We start from the raw sequence: 18,392 nt of genomic DNA on the forward strand, positions 1-18,392 counted from the left end.
TATTCATTTTGCGGGATTATTTTTGGGGTTTCAAAATTGAAAACCTCAGAAAACCTAGGAGAGAACGTGAAGTCACTCACTAGCGTCACTCGAGAGGAACCTACCGTTCATCGGCTTTGCACCGTTCATCGGAGTATTGTCTGCCGCGTTCCGTCGTTTTAAACCATTAACGAACATAAAAACCACCATTTATGTGATTTTTGAAGTTTGTCGTTATTCTTTTCGCTAATCCTTTCAACTTCTTCGGTGATTTAAGTTGTTCTTAATTTTTTTTACTTTTTAGGGATTGTTGATAATTTGGAGTTATTTTGGTTTTTGAGTGCAAAGTTTCGCGGAACCCACTTTCGCATAACCTCATCGTATAGGAGAGATATTTTATAAAAGAGACTAAAAATCACTTCAAAAATGTCAAATTTTATGACAGGTTAATTTTACATTATTAGCCATTTTAACTTCTAGTAAATATATTTCCTACAATTACAAAAACTGATAAATAATTACTGACCATTTTTTGTTTAACCGCTACGTGACTTGTAGGTTTCAGAATCGCTACTACTTAGTGTCGTTATTTGTTGAATTTCCGGAACTCCACTGTTTGTTAGGATTTTTTCAAAACTATCACTACTTACTTACTAAGAATTTTATTTCCAAAACTATCATTACTTACTAAGATTTTTAAAACCGCCACAAATTACTGCAACTTTTAAAATTGCCTGCTACTTACTAGGACTTTTAAAACGAACTGAAAATCGTTTTAATTTTTCTTTTTGATACTATTAAAATTATTTAATTATCATAAAATGTTTTAATAATAAAATATACAGTCAAAAATTTAAAACTAAAATAAAAGTTAAACATTATTCAATACATTTAATTGTTGACTTAATTGTTGACCATAAGAAATATCATTGTTCAATAATAAGTTAGCTGATCAGTTAGTTGCCCAATCCATAAGAAATAACAATGATGAAACATACTATAAGTTAGCGGCTGCCCCAAACCAAATAATGCAGCGTTCTGTCCAACATATTCAACACTTAAACATAGCTTATGTTGCACCACAAACCAGCGAAGGAAAAACAAAATTCCAACATCATACAATAACAATTTCCAGTGTCAAAAAAACACTATGCAGGAAACATGTACATTCACACTCGTAAAAAATCGTATTTTTAACTCACATTCTGTTTCGATTTTTTTAAACCAAAGCGTATCAAAACGCGGTGACCGTTTCATAATTTTTAAAACAATAATACCTCAGTTGTTAAAAAATCGATGTTTAAAGAGAATATTGTCTCGGTTGGCAGGTGAACCGAGGCATAAACCTCACAGGACAGAGATACTGTCTCGGTTGTCAGGATGGACCGAGGCATATAAGTCTTTTTAATTGGACCGTGAGACCTTCAAGTTAGGAAACTTTTCCCCAAATGCCTCTTCTCCTCTCCTCTGCACGCGAGTCTCCCTCGTTCTCTCGCACTTCACTCGCACCAGCCATAACTTCGTTGTCCTCAGCTTCACAAATCCACCATCACAAAACCTTCACCGTAAGTCGGATCCACTATTTTACCTTTCCTTCATTCTCACCGATTGAAATCGGGTTCTAGTCATTTACACCGGTTAAATCTTCATTTCTAGCCTTTTTCACCGTTTAATTAGACCATTTCACCGATTAAACCACCATACAACCTCGATCTCTAACCTTCACCGAACAATCCTTCGGATCTAGGGTTTGCTCGTTCCTTTTCCTCTTCAACACCGAAACCTAGAGTTTATAGATCTGTGTGCTACTTTTGCTGCCTCATCTTCTCCAACAACGCGTTCAGCTCCAGTTCTCAGATGGTGCGGCTGTGATGGCGGCTGCGATGGCGGAGAGAGAGCAGTGACGATGGTGCGATGATGATGAGAGCGCAGCGACGGTGTGGCGAGGGCGTAGCCGGTGGATCTGCGTTTCTCTTCCTTGGGTTTTTGGTTTTGTTTCTCTACAGGTGGATGGAAAAATGGATAGTGTTTGCGGTTTGGATGGCGAAAGGTCTCGCTCCCACCGGCCAACTGATGGAAATACACTGACTACCAGGTGTCAAAGAAGTCATAAAGAGCTTGGCCCATCCATAAGCTCCCTCCGTAAAGGAAAATAGTCTTATCCGATCGGCCTGTTCGCTCATTGAGTGGATGGTGATGGGCTTCAATCGGTCTGTCATGGAGAGTTGGGCTCCAGGTATAAACTAAGTTCATTTCGCAATTGATCTCTTCTCTTTGAAACTTGTTTGAGAGTTAAATAACTGATGTAAACCACAATTTGTGCATAATGTTCGTGGATGCAATGATGCACAGATGTATGATTGTAATGGAGTTAAATATTGAACAAGACATCTTCCTTTGCCCCCACTTGTGTAAAAACATTTGTAGGATAAGCTTGAGATTAAAAAATAGAAAGAGAAGTTTAAGGCACAAAAGAGAAGGAAAAGAGAAAGCAAAAGAACATAGAAAAGCATAACAGAATGAGGAACCAAAATTAAAAACACTATACTGCCTCGGTTGTCTGTGAACCGAGGCAAAATCCGAATCTTTTTTACTCGATTTAGAATCGAGGTAAAAAGTTTATCTTTTTTATCTCATCTGTATATGCCTCGGTTGTAGAATTGGTGCCTATAAGCGAAAATAACCGGTATTATTTCCCTTGATTGCACTAGTGACATGAAAATATGACACCTCATTTAGTATTTGCCAATATGAACACTACATTATTAACTATTTAGATTAACTATTTAGACATCATGATCAAATTAAATAAATTTTACAAAATATAGACAGAGATGAAAACCTTGTTAAATTAAAATGACGAAAATATGGACTAAAATAAATATTAAAGATTTAGTTTTGCAATGAAGCAACAAGTACATGATTCTGTCCTTAGGCCAATATATTCTCCATAACTTTTAACCTACTTCTGCAACGTGTCGTCAATATTGATCGTGATTAAAATTTTGTTGGTGAATTTAAGAGAAAGAGAAAAAAAAAATCGTCTTCTTATATTTCTTCGTATTAATTAAATTTTTATGGTGATTAATTTCTTTCCGTTTTATCTTTTTTCATAGCCCTTCATGGCTTTTTCATCTTATCTCTTATTGTTTTCACTTGTTCCCACTTTGATGTTATTAGGCTATTTATTTCTATTTTATCACTTTTAGTGATTGCGAGGTTTTATTATTTTGGTTTATATGTATATACTTTTCTCATCATGACAAATTATATTTGCCAAACATGTTAGGTCATTTTCAACTTAAACATGTTTATATATTTTTTGTTTGAATTTCTGAAAGTCATTTTCAACTTAAATTTTCATGTTTATATATTTTTTGTTTGAATTTGTGAAAGTTGAAAGGACTCTCACATTGTCTGAATATATTTAATGGAGTTAAGAGACTGTTAAATATGACAAGACTATCATATTTTTCTTTCAGTAAACCAAAATACAAAAAGTTGTTAGTTTTATTATAAAAGTTTTAATTTCGCTAATTTTATTTAAATTTCATTGATGATCGAGGCAATTGAATATATTTTAGTTCTTAAAAATTATCATTATGTTCATTAATGAAAAAATTTGATATTAATATATATTAACCTTAAAATAACTACTAAGAACAAAGTAAAAGTTAAAGGATATTGTTTCAAATTATCGTCATTTTTTTCCTCTAATAAACATACGAGACAACTAATAGAGAATGTGATCAATTAATTCAATTATTATCGAAGATTAAATAAAATTAAGAAAATTAAAATTTATAGAGTGACTATAATTTTTTATTATATTAAAAATTAAATATATTAATACACAGCATTAATTAATCATTTAATTTATTATTATTATTATTATTATTGTTATTATTATTATTATTATTATTATTATTATTATTATTATTATTATTATTATTATTTCAAGTAGATTTTAACCAGATAAACATTAACGAAAGAAATATCTAACATAATTATTTCAGAACATGTAAAAAAATATTTAAAAAAAGTGATTAAGTTATAATTGAGATATACACTATCAAAAAGTATAAATTGTTTTTTTATTTTAAAATATATTATTTTATGTGTATATTTGGTTTATCTGATTTTTATTTTTTTATTACTTATTAGTCTAAGAAACACTTGTGTTTTTTTACACATTTAAATTAAAATTGTTCAGACTACTCTTCTCAGATTTTAAGTTAGACATGTTTTCTTTTAGATTTTAAGTATTTAAAAGAAATGTTTAAGTCAATTTCCTTTTTCATTAATTATTATTTATTTTGAAATTTGAATGTAAAAAATAAAAAGTTAAACAATATTAAAAAAATCCATAAATATATTGTGTTAGATTTTAAGTTAGAAAAGATGACAATCTTTTCTCATAGTTTCACTTAGATCTCATTCTTATGATCAAATATGTTATTTTAAGGTGGATATTTACCTAAATTTCATAATTAAGTGATAAAGAAAAATAATTATCAAAACTGATTTTAGAATTCAGTGGTGCAAAATAAGTTTTCTACACGTATGTAATATTATATACTGGTTTAAATCCAAGAGACATAAAGAGAGAGACAATGATAATTTTGTAAATAATGTCATATCTTTTATATTGATTAAAGTTGGAACCAATACAGAAAATGATATAATAATATTTTTGTAATATTGGAGAATACTTTTATACTGGTTATACATAGAGTTGGTATAGAAAGTAAAGTCTTCTATACTAGTTATTCACTACAATCAATATAGAAAGTTGAATCTTCTTTCAGCTTCCGCACTTCACATTTCATCTATCTCACAATTTAGACTTTTTGTATTCATCTGAACTCACCCTTTTCCTATCTCCACTAACTCATCACATTGTCCAATGATTTTTTCTTGTGGTCATTCCTTCGTTTTTCGTTCGTTGCAGTTGAGTATAAGAGGTCTAGTGGTAGTTGCAAGCATCTTGTCATTTGTCATTGTTGTTCGTGTTCCTTCGTAGTTGTCGTTGCAAGATTTCATTGTTGTTGGCATTTCTACCATTCTCCATGTGTTTGCATGCTTCTTACTGTTCAAATCTCGCTTTATCTTCCTCCATTTCCATTTTTAACTAAATTTTTCTCCATTCAAGTCCAACCTACATTATTGTTATCTCAATTCATTACTTTTATACATTTTACATTTGATTTCTCACAATGCATATACATTTTTCTTAACTTGGCATTACGATACATTAAAGCCTTGGAGCGATATTGGGGATGAAAAAGATTGAATTTTTGTTCTTGTTTTTCGTTGTTCATGTCTAGAGTCAAATGGGTAATTATTAGCAAGCAAATCATGAGCCATTTGAATAATGTAAGGTCCAAAAGGATTACTACCATACCGGCCCATTTGAGGGATTACATTCCATAGAATCTCTCTCTGTCAGCATGTTTCTAGAAGTGTCAAGTCATGTTTTTCATTGCACCAGAATAATTTAGTTATGGGATTTGGTAGATTGTTTTTTATTTTGTAAATTTCCTTGCCCAGGAAATTAGGAGGACCCTTTCATTGTAACCAATTATGATTTGTAATGGCTATATTTAGCCTTTCGTATGAATGAAAAAGGGGCTGGAAATTCAATTATCTCTTTCTTTCTCTTATCTGTTTCAGGGATTCCCTTAGCCATCAATTAAGGAAGTGAAACCTAACAATTTGGTGCTTTCATTGAGCTCATTTTTCAGCCATGGCCAACCGACCCACCAACGCAGAACGCTTGGATGATTTAACTCTCAAAGTTGATTTTATTCTGGAACAACTTTCTCTTTTGATGGTTCGACCACCCTTCCCTCAACCACATGTTTCTCCTTCACAATTCCAGTCCCTTAACGGGTTCCGCCGACCACACATGAAGCTCGAAGTTCCCAGGTTTGATGGGAATGACCCCATTGGTTGGATCTTCAAAATTTCTCAATTTTTTGACTACCACAATACACCGGAACAGGAACGCCTTCAAGTCGCCTCTTTCTATATGGACGGACCAACTCTCAGTTGGTACCAGTGGATGTACCAGAACAATCAGATTCAGACTTGGTTCGGTTTCTCCGTGCCTTGGAAACACGTTTCGCTCCATCACTCTATGATGAACCTTTCGGTGCTTCATTCAAGCTCAAGCAAAAGGGGACAGTCCAACAATACCTCAAAGAGTTTGAACGCCTCACAAATCACATAGTGGGCTTACCTGCCCCATTTGCCCTGTATTGCTTCATCTTCGTCCTGCATCTCTGGATCATGCGACCCAGCTTGCCAAGCTGCAAGAAGACAAAATTGAGGAACCTCGGCGTTCTTTCTGCCATAAAACCCCAATTCCGACACCTAATTTAAATACAGTGTCCCCAACCGCCAATGCATCACATGCACTTGTGCCGGCAACCCAAACCCGCATCAATTTCCTCCATCTCAGCATAGACGACATGGCGGCTCGACGGGAAAAAGGGCCTTTGCTATAACTACGACAAGATCTTCACCCCATCCCACCGTTGCAAGGGGAAACTTTTTCTTTTCACTACCGAAGACCCCATCGCGGATGATTTCACCCCTGACCCTACCTTGGTCCTGGATTCACCTTCTCCAGCGCCCAATGCTGACGAAACCCCTTCTCAGGTCAGCCTTTATGCCTTCGTTGGCGGTGTTGGTTCATCCACCATACGTCTCCAAGGGCAAATCGGCAACAATCCTGTTTCTATTCTCGTTGACGATGGTAGTGACCACAATTTTGTTCAAGATCGGGTAGCCAAATTCCTAGATCTCCCTTCAATCCCATACAACCCCCTAACCGTTATGGTTGATAGCGGCAATCTCTTGCGATGTGATCGCCTTTGCCCTAAGGTCGAAATAAAAATTCAGGAGCACACCCTCCATGTTAATTTCTACATTCTTCCTTTGAGAGGTGCTGACATTATTTTGGGCACGCCCTGACTCAAATCTATTGGGCCTATCCTCATGGACTACACCCAACTTACGATCTCATTTACCCACCAAGGCCAACCCATCATATTAAGGGGGATCCAACACAATCACAGAGACCCAATGTCTAGCCCATAACTCTAACGGTGCATCCAAACTAACAGTGCATCTGAACTTTTCACAATACAAATCATACCCATACACGAACCCACCATCACAAACTCATTACCCCACACCACTTCCCTACCACCTGACATCACTACATTTCTCCTCCGTTTTGACCACCTCTTCCAATCACCATCATCATTACCTCCCTCTCGCCCAACTGACCATCGTATCCACCTCCTTCCCAATTCTACGCCGGTAAACGTCAAGCCCTACCGTTACCCCCATTCCTAGAAATGCGAACTTGAAAAACAAGTCAGAGAATTGCTCGACAAATCCATGATCCAACCAAGTAGAAGTCTGTTTTCTTCATCGCAAAAAAAACGGGTCCTAGCGTTGTGTCGATTATAGTGCTCTTAACGCCATCACTGTTTGTGACTGCTTCCCAATGCCTACCTTTGATGAGTTGTTGGACGAGCTTGGTGGTGCGACATGCTTTTCCAAACTCGATCTTCAACAAGGCTTTCATCAAATCTTGATGCATCCTGATGATATTGCTAAGACAACATTTTGTACACATCAAGGACATTATGAGTACCGAGTGATGCCTTTTGGTCTCTGTAATGCGCCTTCAACGTTCCAAGCTATCATGAATACCCTCCTCGGCCCATTTCTTCATCGATTTGTTGTTGTATTTTTTGACGACATCCTTATTTATAGTTCGACCCTCTCACAACATGTTTCTCATTTGGAATAGGTATTTCAATGTTTGTTGGAGAACAAGTTCTACCTCAAACTCTCTAAGTGCTTATTTGCCCGAAGGCAACTGGAATATCTGGGACATATAATTTCTGTTGCAGGGGTTCAACCTGACCCGTCCAAGATTCAAGCAGTGCTGACTTGGCCTCCTCCTTCCAACGTCAAGGCTCTCCATGGCTTCCTAGGCCTTACTGGTTTTTACCGAAAATTTGTCAAAGGTTATGCCAATATTGCCTCCCCTCTTACGACTTTACTTCGTAAGGATGCCTTTTCCTGGACTCCGGAGGCTCAACAAGCATTTAACGCTCTCAAGGCAGCCATGACCCGCGCACCAGTTCTTGCCTTGTCAAACTTCTCTATCCCTTTTACTGTTGATACAGACGCATCTGGCACAGCTATGAGTGTCGTTCTAATGCAACACAATCAGCCAATTGTGTTTTTCAGTAAACCATTCAACCCCAAACTTATCCATTCATCCACGTATGTCCGCGAACTAAATGTTATTACTTCGGTTGTTAAGAAATGGTGCCAATACCTGTTGGGGTACATATTTGTTATTAATACTGATCATAAGAGCCTCAAAGAGATTTTGTCCCAAGTTATACAAACTCCAGAACAACAACATTACCTCTCTAAGTTACTGGGGTATGAGTACACAGTCCAGTACAAGCCAGGATCTCATAACGTTGTTGCTGATGGTCTCTCTAGACTCCCAAATGTTTCCTCTGGCATGTGCTATACCCTCTCCATGCCTAATTTCATTTTTATGGATCAGTTGCGACAATCGGTGGAAGCTAGTTCTGCTTATACTACATTACTTTCTCGCATCCAAACTAGCTCTACTGCTCATCCTGATTATAGGTTGCATAATGGGTTGATCTTGTTCAAAAATTGCGTATGGTTGAATCTTGATAATACATTTCGCCTTAAGCTTATTGATGAATACCATAGTACTTCAATTGGTGGCTGATGAGTCGTTATTTCTTGAACTATATTTAATTTATTGCACTTAAATAAACCATGGAATTGTGTTTAATTGTCTGTTATTTCCCCGTTTTCTGAATTCTGCTTAATTTGGTCAGAAATTCGTAATTATGCTAATTTGGGTTTTCTGAGCTGATTAAGTGCATTTCTTGTTGTAGGGAAGTTGGGGAAACATCATCTGGAGCATTGGGATATGGCGTGACACACTCAAAGGCTCAACATTTAGTCATTTAGATTCTAATTAAAGTTGTAATTTTGTTTTCTAGACGCCCTTAATTAGAATTAGGTGTTTTGGACCCTTTTAGGGGCAATTTTATAAAAGGTTTAATCCTTTTTGACATCTCTATTTGTGTAGGAATGTCTCAGATAGGTCCTCGTTTTCTAAAGTGTATCAAAATGGTCCTTAATTTTGAAAATTGATATCAATTGAGTCCTTTCCGTTAAGTTGGCTGGACGGCGTTAAAAAAATTGATGAGTGGGATGCTGAGATGACGAACGAACGCTCGTCCACCACCGAACGAACGCTCGTCCACCAGCGAACGAACGCTCGGCGACCACCGAACGAACGCTCGTCCAGTGTGGAACGAACGGTCGTCCAGCGGTAAGAGGTCGACGAGCGTTCGTTCGTCATCTCAGCATCTCACTCATCAATTTTTTTAACGCCGTCCAGCCAACTTAACGGAAAGGACTCAATTGATATAAATTTTCAAAATTAAGGACCATTTTGATACACTTTAGAAAACGAGGACCTATCTGAGACATTCCTACACAAATAGGGACGTAAAAAAGGATTAAACCTTTATAAAAAAAGACCCATTTGTAGGACATGTGCCTTTTTGGTTAGGGTTTTTAATTGATTGTGGACCCCATTTGAAAAAAAAAACTCTCAGCATTTTAGAAAGCCTTGGCCAACCACACAAGGGGGACACTCTTACACACTTCATTTTTTATGTTTTGAGCTTTCCTCTCTTAGGGTTTCTTGTATGAACACTCTTATGGAGAGCTTGACTTGGGTGTCTCGATTTTGGCCATTTCAATGTGCAAGATGCAGATTTTCTTCTTCTCTTAACTTACTCTTGGTTGTCTTAGCTTATTGGTGGTGAAAAACTATTCATTTCCACTTCCATTTGCTTGTTCTTGATGCTTGGAGTTTGAGTTTTGGAGCTTGTCTTTGCATTTCCATGGTGGATGTTGGGTTTGAGTAACTTTATATTTCGTTTTCCTCTCCCTTTGACGTTGTTCCTCTCGGTTTTTATCTCATTCTATATGGTTGGATGATAAAAATGGAGTTCCATGTTAGTTTTAGGTTGAAGAGAGCTTAAGATGATGTGTGGGTGTTGTGGGTTTAACTCTTTTCTTGCATTTTTCGGTTTTGATGCTTAAGACTAGGTTGGGATAAGATCTTGGTGATGTTATGGAGGCTGGACAGAACTGGAATTGATGGTTTAAGTATTATTTTCGTTTTTGCAAAGAAACTTGAAGAAATGGTAGTGTTGAAGATGGGTTGATGAGTAGAAGTTTGGGTTTATTGTTCTTGTGTTCTTGTGTTCATTTGCAACTTTAACTTTGGTTTCTTGAAGTTATTCTCTGTATTGAAGAGTGGAAGAAAGCTTTTGGATGCATAATTCTTGAAGAAAAACCGTTTGGTGATTGTAGGAGAGAGGAAATTGCTTCATTTAATTTTTACCACTTTTGGACCAACACAAAAGATGCTTGTTTTGACCCAAGGAATGTTTCCACTTTGAAATTTGGCCTTTGCTTGTTCCAGCCGTGAATTGCAATGAGACATGGAGGCTTTTGGAGTTTGTTTTCATTTGATTTAGCTTACTTGGCACATTGGTAGGAGCACCCATGGCATCTTCCGTTTGCACATTGGTCTTTGAAGCATTCTTTGGCATTTCCACTTGGTGGTTCACGTAAATTGTGTGCTTTGGTGTATAAAATCATTTCTTTGCTGAGAGAGGGGACGATCTCGGAGAGTGTGGAAGGCACATGCTTAATTTTTTGAAAAATGGTTCACATGGGAGAAGAAGTCAACACATTTTGTGGCTTATTTAAGGTGAAATTGAAGTTTCAGTTGGGTGCATGGTAACTCACGGCCATGTGCTCTTTCTTTGGTCAATTGGACTTTTAAATTCATTTGCTAATTGCCATTATGACAAGTAATTTGCTAGGATTAAATTAGGCTTGTTGGTTTCTTTGGTTTTTAATTAATTTAATTAATAGGTTGAGTTTATGTGTTTGAGTTAGTGTTGCATTTAATTATTTTTAACTGTGTTTGTTAATTAGTTTGTAACAGTGTTTGATGTTTGAATGTTGTCTAAGGCTTTTAATAGTGTTAGTTTAATTACCATGCTAGCTTAAATTAGTTTGTTTGCATCTGTGTCTTTATTGAGTTCTTTAATTTTTGCAAAACCTTTTCAAAATCCTCCCTTTTTTTGTGTTAGACTCGATTTTCGAACCGCAAAATTGGTCCTTGAGAGACGATCTAGGAGTCAATTCCTAGCTATACTGCATTCCTTATATGCAATCAAATTTGTATGGGTCGCGACAGCCCACATCAAATTTTGGCGTCGTTGCCGGGGACCAACGGTTCAATTTTGAGTCTTGTGTCTGTGTTGTGTTTGTGATAATGTCGTTTTCCTATCTTGTGTTGATTTATGTGGTTTGAATTTTTTTTGTGCTATTGTTTCATGATTACAGGGTGTTGTGATTTAGTGCATGACTAGAGGAAATTCTGGATTCATACCACCCTTTGATCCTGATATTGATAGGACGTTTCATAGGTTAATTAGGCATTCTAGGAATTTTTCTTTAGAGTCTGTTCCATTAGATATTGTGCATCCCACTTCTGAATACTTTGTGCATATTGCATCTACTGCAGCTGTTGCATCTGCACTTGATTCTGATTCTGATTCTGTTATTTTTCACACTGAGAACAATATGGCACAACCTCCACCTCGTGAGAGGACTTTTAGGGAGATGGCTGCACCTGATTTCGATATTGAAAGCTTGTGCATCCAATATCTTGATGAGGACGTTCCATTTGTTCTCAAGACTGGACTGATCCATTTGTTGCCCAAGTTTCATGGTCTTGTAGGTGAGAGTCCACATAAGCATTTGAAGGAATTCCACATTGTCTGTTCCACTATGAAACCACATGATGTTCCTGAATAACACATCTTCTTGAAGGCATTCCCTCATTCATTGGAAAGTGTTGCTAAGGATTAGTTGTATGGTTTGGCGCCTAGATCCGTCACTAGCTGGGATGATCTGAAGAGGCTGTTCTTGAAGAAATTTTTTCCAGCATCCCGGACCACAACTATCAGAAAAGACATAACTGGGATTAGGCAGCTTGGTGGAGAGAGCTTGTATGAGTATTGGGATAGATTCAAGACACTTTGTGCTAGCTGTCCCCACCATCAGATACCTGAATAACTCCTTATCCAGTATTTCTATGAGGGTTTGAACAACATGGATCCCGATATGATTGATGCTGCCAGTGGTGGAGCTCTTGGAGACACCACACCTGCTGAGGCCAGGCAATTGATTGAGAAGATGGCCTCCAACTCCCAGCAATTTAGCACCAGGAATGATGCCATTGTGGTGAGGGGCGTACATGATGTTGTTGCTCAGTCTTTATTAGCTGTTGAAAGCAAGTTGGAAGGCAAGATTGACTCTCTTGCGAAGTAGGTGACACAATTGACTACCAACCAGAGATCTGCAGCTCCATCTGCATCTGTTACACGACTATGTGCTATTTGTCCTTCTAGTGACCACTATACAGATGCATGTCCTTCTTTGCGGCACCCTGTTGCCTCTGATGCGCCTCAGGCTTATGCTACGAACATCTACAACAACAGGCAGCCACAACAGCAAAATCTTGACTTGTCCAAATCCAGGTACAACCCAGGGTGGAGGAATCACCCCAATCTTAGATGGAACAATGCGCCACAACATCAACAGCAGGCGCCACCTTTCCAGAATGCTAGAGCACCTAACAGATATGTGCCTCCACCTATGCAACAACACTAGAGGCAACAGCAGCAGCAAGAGGCACCTGCCCAACCAGCTGCCCACCCTTCCACTTCGTCTGAACCTTCATTGGAAGAGTTAGTGAGATAGATGACTATGCAAAACCTGTAGTTTCAGAAAGATAACATGAAATTTCAGCAGGAGACTAGAGCTTCCATACAGAGTCTCACTAACCAGATGAGTTAGATGGCTACTCATATAAACCAGGCGTAGTCTCAGAATTCTGATAAGTTACCATCCCAGACTGTGCAGAATCCAAGGAATGTGAGTGTCATAACCCTCAGATCAGGGAAGTAGATTGTTGTGCCTTCAGAGCTCGCTTCTACACCTACACCCGTGCCTGCCACTTGTCCTAGAGAGGACGACCATGATGGTCCACGCAGGGCATTTGAGGTGGGTGAATCTTCTTCTCCAGCCGGTGGTTCTTCTTCAGGTGGATCTTCTCCCTTTTCCACCACCACCGCTGCCGCACCTTCTCCATTGGTTGACCGACCTATCCCTCTTTCATTCCCTTCACGGGCACTTCCTAACAAAAAGATGGAAGAGGTGGATAGGGAAATTCTGGAGACCTTTAGGAAGGTAGAGGTGAACATACCTCTACTCGATGCCATCAAGCAGATGCCGAAGTATGCCATCAAGCATATACCGAAGTATGCCAAATTCTTGAAGGAGTTGTGCACACACAAGAGGAAGATGAAGGACAATGACAGGATTAACATGGGAAGAAATGTATCTACGCTTATTGGTAAGTCGGTCCCGCACATTCCTGAAAAGTGCAAGGACCCAGGTATATTTTGCATTCCTTGCGTGATTGGAAACAATAAATTTGAGAAGGTCATACTTGATTTGGGTGCTTCTGTTAATTTCATGCCTTTATCTATATATGCATCTTTATCTCTTGGTCCTTTGCAAACCACGGGTGTGGTCATTCAATTGGCCAATAGAAGTGTTACCCACCCAACAGGTTTCATAGAGGATGTCTTGGTTAGGGTTGGTGAATTGATTTTTCCTACTGACTTTTATATTTTGGAAATGGAGGAGGAATTCTCTCATGGATCCGCTCCTATTATCTTAGGCAGGCCATTCTTGAAAACTGCCCGAACTAAGATTGATGTGAATGCTGGAACTTTGTCTATCGAATTTGCTGATATTGTTGTTCATTTTAATATCCTTGATGCAATGAAATTTCTAGCTGAGGACCATTCTCTGTTTAGGATCGATGCATTGGATGACATTATTGATGAATTTGTTGTTGACGACTTTCATTCTGTGCATGAGAAGAAGCATTCTTTTCTATCTTCTTTGCATTCATGCATTGAATTTGGATTCGAATCAGGATTTGATAATGATGTTGATAATGTTGTGGATTTTGATGAGGATTGTGATGTTCAGGATATTGATGCTATGCATGATATTGAGGATGTTGTTGACATATCTGTGATGGACATTGATTTGGATTGTGATGAGATGAGTGCTCTGCCTTTACCTGTACACTCTTTAGAGTCATAATGCATTTACCACGTTGTAGGAAGTACACTTCAATCTGACTTGCAGGCACCCACTCTTGAGCTGAAACAACTCCCAGATAACCTCAAGTACGTGTACTTGGAGGATGATGAGAAGAAATTGGTGATCATTTCTACCTCCCTTGATTCTGTTCAAGAGGAGAAGTTGCTTGGTGTGCTGAGGAAGCATAAGAAGGCCATTGGTTTTAGTTTGGCTGACATAACTGGTATTATCCCATCCACATGCATGCATAGATTTCTTTTGGAAGATAGGGCAAAGCCAGTGAGACAGCCACAAAGAAGGCAAAACCCCGTGATCATGGACGTCATCAAGAAGGAGGTGACCAAGCTTTTGCAAGCTAGGATCATCTACCCTATTTCAGACAGTTAGTGGATGAGCCCCATCCATGTTGTGCCCAAGAAAACTGGCCTCACTATGGTGAAGAATGAGAGGGATGGGCTTATCCCAACTAGAGTACAGAACAGTTGGAGAGTCTGCATTGACTATAGGAGGCTCAATCAAGCAACCAGGAAAGATCATTTTCCCCTACCATTCATTGATCAGATGTTGAACCGCCTGACAGGTAAATCTCATTATTGTTTTCACTAACCATGCAACTCTAAAGTTTCTATTGAAGAAGGTTGAGTCGAAGCCTAGATTGATTAGGTGGATGCTTCTACTCCAAGAGTTTGATCTACAAATCCAAGACAGGAGTGGAGCACAGAATCTGGTTGCTGACCACCTCAACAGGATTGAGAGAGCTGAGGATGAAGCCAATGTTTTGCCTATCCAGGATAACATTCCTGATGAAAGCTTATGGACGGTTTCACTTTCTTACCCTACCCCTTGGTTTGCAAATATTGTCAATTATTTGGTTGCTTTTGTTTTTCCTCCCTTAGCATCGCGTGCTCAAATTGCTAAAATTAAGAGCGATGCTAAGTATTACATTTGGGATAACCCATATCTATGAAAGTTGTGCAGTGATCAGGTTACAAGAAGATGCATTCCGAACCATGAGATTGACTCGATCCTACAGTTTTGTCACGCTTCCTTACCTGGTGGTCTTTTGGGAATTCAAAGAACGGCTCGCAGGGTGTTAGATTGTGGTTTCTATTGGCCCTCCATCTTTAAGGATGCTGAGAGGATTTGCAGCACCTGCGAGCCATGTCAGAGAGTAGGAGGATCACTTTCATGGAAACAACATATGCCTCAACAACCCATGCTGTTCTGTGAGGTGTTTGATGTTTGGGGTATAGATTTCATGGGTCCTTTTGCTGTTTCTTTTGGTTTCTCTTATATTTTCTTTGTTGCGGATTATGTTTCAAAATGAGTGGAAGCTAGAGCCACCAGGACTAATGATGCTCGGGTTGTTGTAGATTTTGTTAGATCTCACCTCTTTTGCAGGTTTTGAGTGCCTAGAGCAATTGTTAGTGATCAGGGAATCCATTTTTGCAACAGATCCATGCAAGGTTTGCTCAAGAAATATAGGGTGACGCATAGAGTTTCTACACCTTACCACCCCCAAACAAATGGGCAGGCTGAGATCTCCAACCGGGAGATTAAGAGGATTTTGGAGAAGATTGTCCAGCCCAACAGGAAAGGTTGGAGTAATAGGTTGGATGATGCTCTTTGGGCCCACAGGACTGCCTACAAAGCACCCATTGGGATGTCTCCCTATCGGGTTGTCTTTGGAAAGGCATGTCATTTACCAGTTGAGATTGAGCATCGGACATATTGGGCTGTGAAGACTTGCAACTTCTCCAATGACCAAGCTGGAGAGGAAAGGAAGTTGCAATTGAATGAATTGGATGAGATCCGATTGGAGGCCTATGAGAACTCGAAGTTCTACAAGGAAAGGACCAAGAGGTTCCATGATAGCTCCATTGTTAGAAAGAACTTCGAGGTTGGCCAACAGGTTTTGTTGTATAACTCTAGACTCGGCCTCATGGGTGGTAAGTTGAGATCAAAGTGGACTGAACCTTTTGTTGTGACTAATGTTTATCCTTATGATGCAGTAGAGATCCAAGGTCCATCTGCAGCTAAAAGCTTCAAGGTGAACGGGCATAGGCTGAAGCCTTTCCTCGGCAATCCTTCTTTGTTGGATGTAGTGGTGGAGGAGATGTCTTTGGTCCACCCCACCTACCCTCTCATCTGACTCAGGGAGTTTCTTTTCTCCTTCCCTCCTCACTTTTATTGCACTTTGTCGATATCTGATGACTGTTCTGATTGTTTGTTCTGCTGATTGTGACACACTGTGGACATTGTGTCGTTTAAGTGTGGTCTATTAGGGGAGGTTGTTTCTTTGTTCATGCTTCTATTGGGATGGACTTCATAAAGACGTCAAACTTTTCATTCAACAATGCTTTATCTGCCAACAAGTGAAGTCTGGTACACACAAACCAACTGGCCTTTTGCAACCTCCGCCTGTCCCTACAGTTGTATGGGAAGATTTATCCCTTGATTTTATAACTGGCTTACCATCTTCTCAAGGTTTCACAATTATTTTGGTTGTTGTAGACCGCTTTTTTAAGGGAGTTCACTTGGGCCCTTTTCCACAATAATATTCTGCGTCTAAGGTGGCTCATTTATTCCTTGATATTATCTGCAAATATCATGGCATACCATGTAGTCTTATATCCGATCGCGACCCTATCTTTATTAGTAAATTTTGGCGCGATTTCGCTTATGTGGTACCCGACTTCGAATGAGCACATCATATCATCCAAAAATGGACGGACAAACTGAGGTTTTTAACCGGTTCTTGGAGCAATACCTTCGTTCTTTCGTCCACTCCAATCCCTCTTAGTGGTCTAAGTATTTAGCTTTGGCGGAATGGTCTTATAACACTTCTACTCATTCTTCCACGGGGTATTCTCCTTTCCATATCATTTACGGCAAGCCAGCTCCATCCATTCCCCATTACTTACTGGGTTCATCATCTATAGAAGCTGTCAATACATTATTGGCATCACGCCAAACCCTATTAGCACAATTTTAGAGAAAACTACTTAAAGCCCAGGCCACTATGAAGCATTATGCTGATCCCAAACGACGTGATATGTCTTATGAGGTAGGTGATTTGGTTTATGTTCGACTCAGACCATAACAGCAACAGTCTCTTTCTGGTTCCACTTATCACAAACTTTCCAAAAGGTTTTATGGACCTTACAAAATCCTTGCCCGAATTGGTACGATTGCTTATCAATTGGATTTACCACATGAGTCCAAATTCATCCGGTCTTCCATTGTTCATTGTTGAAACGTCATCATGGCCTTGTCCCGAACCCCACCCCACTTTCTTTGGAGGCCTTCAACCAACAACCAATAATTCGCCCTATGGCAATTTTGGATACTCACATGGACAACTCCACAGATCCCCCAACCTAAATGGTCCTTGTCCAATGGTTTGGACTATCACCAGATGATACTAGTTGGGAAGAGTGGACACAACTCAGTTCTGATTATCACCTTGGGGAGAAGGTGATTTTTCCAGAGGCGGACATTTTTAGCAAGCAAACCATAGGTCATTTGAATAATGCAAGGCCCAAAAGGATTATTACCACACCAGCCCATTTGAGGGATTACGTTCCATAGAATCTCTCTCTGTCAGCATGTTTCTATAAGTGTCAGGTCATGTTTTTCATTGCACCAGAATAATTTAGTTATGGGATTTGGTAGATTGTTTTTGATTTTGTAGATTTCCTTGCCCACCAAATCAGGAGAACCCTTTGATTATAACCAATTATGATTTGTAATGGCTATATATAGCCTTTTGTATGAATGAAAAAGGAGATGGAAATTCAATTATCTCTTTCTTTCTCTTATCTGTTTAGGGGTTCCCTTAGCCATCAATTAAGGAAGTGAAACCTAACAGTAATTGTGGTTATTTTCTTTTTTAGTTTATAACGTTTATGTTTGTTTTATTGTAGACACATTGAGAAATGAGTTTAAGCAATGGCATAAATGAAGCACCATTAGCCTAAAGTCACAATATAGATGGTGAAATTGTGAACAATGAGAGCAAAATATTCAAAATCTTCGTTGGGTATGACTGATTA

The 18,392-nt window shown here is 38.7% G+C and overlaps 1 pseudogene; it reads left to right on the forward strand.

The window, feature by feature from the left end:
- Positions 1–11,514: 11,514 nt before the first annotated feature.
- Positions 11,515–15,304, forward strand: LOC148192627 (uncharacterized; annotated as a pseudogene).
- Positions 15,305–18,392: the final 3,088 nt, after the last annotated feature.

This window comes from Vigna umbellata, chromosome 9 (assembly GCF_029865625.1).
Source record: "Vigna umbellata cultivar VRB3 chromosome 9, Vumbellata_1.0, whole genome shotgun sequence".
In the NCBI taxonomy this organism is placed as follows: Eukaryota; Viridiplantae; Streptophyta; class Magnoliopsida; order Fabales; family Fabaceae; genus Vigna; species Vigna umbellata.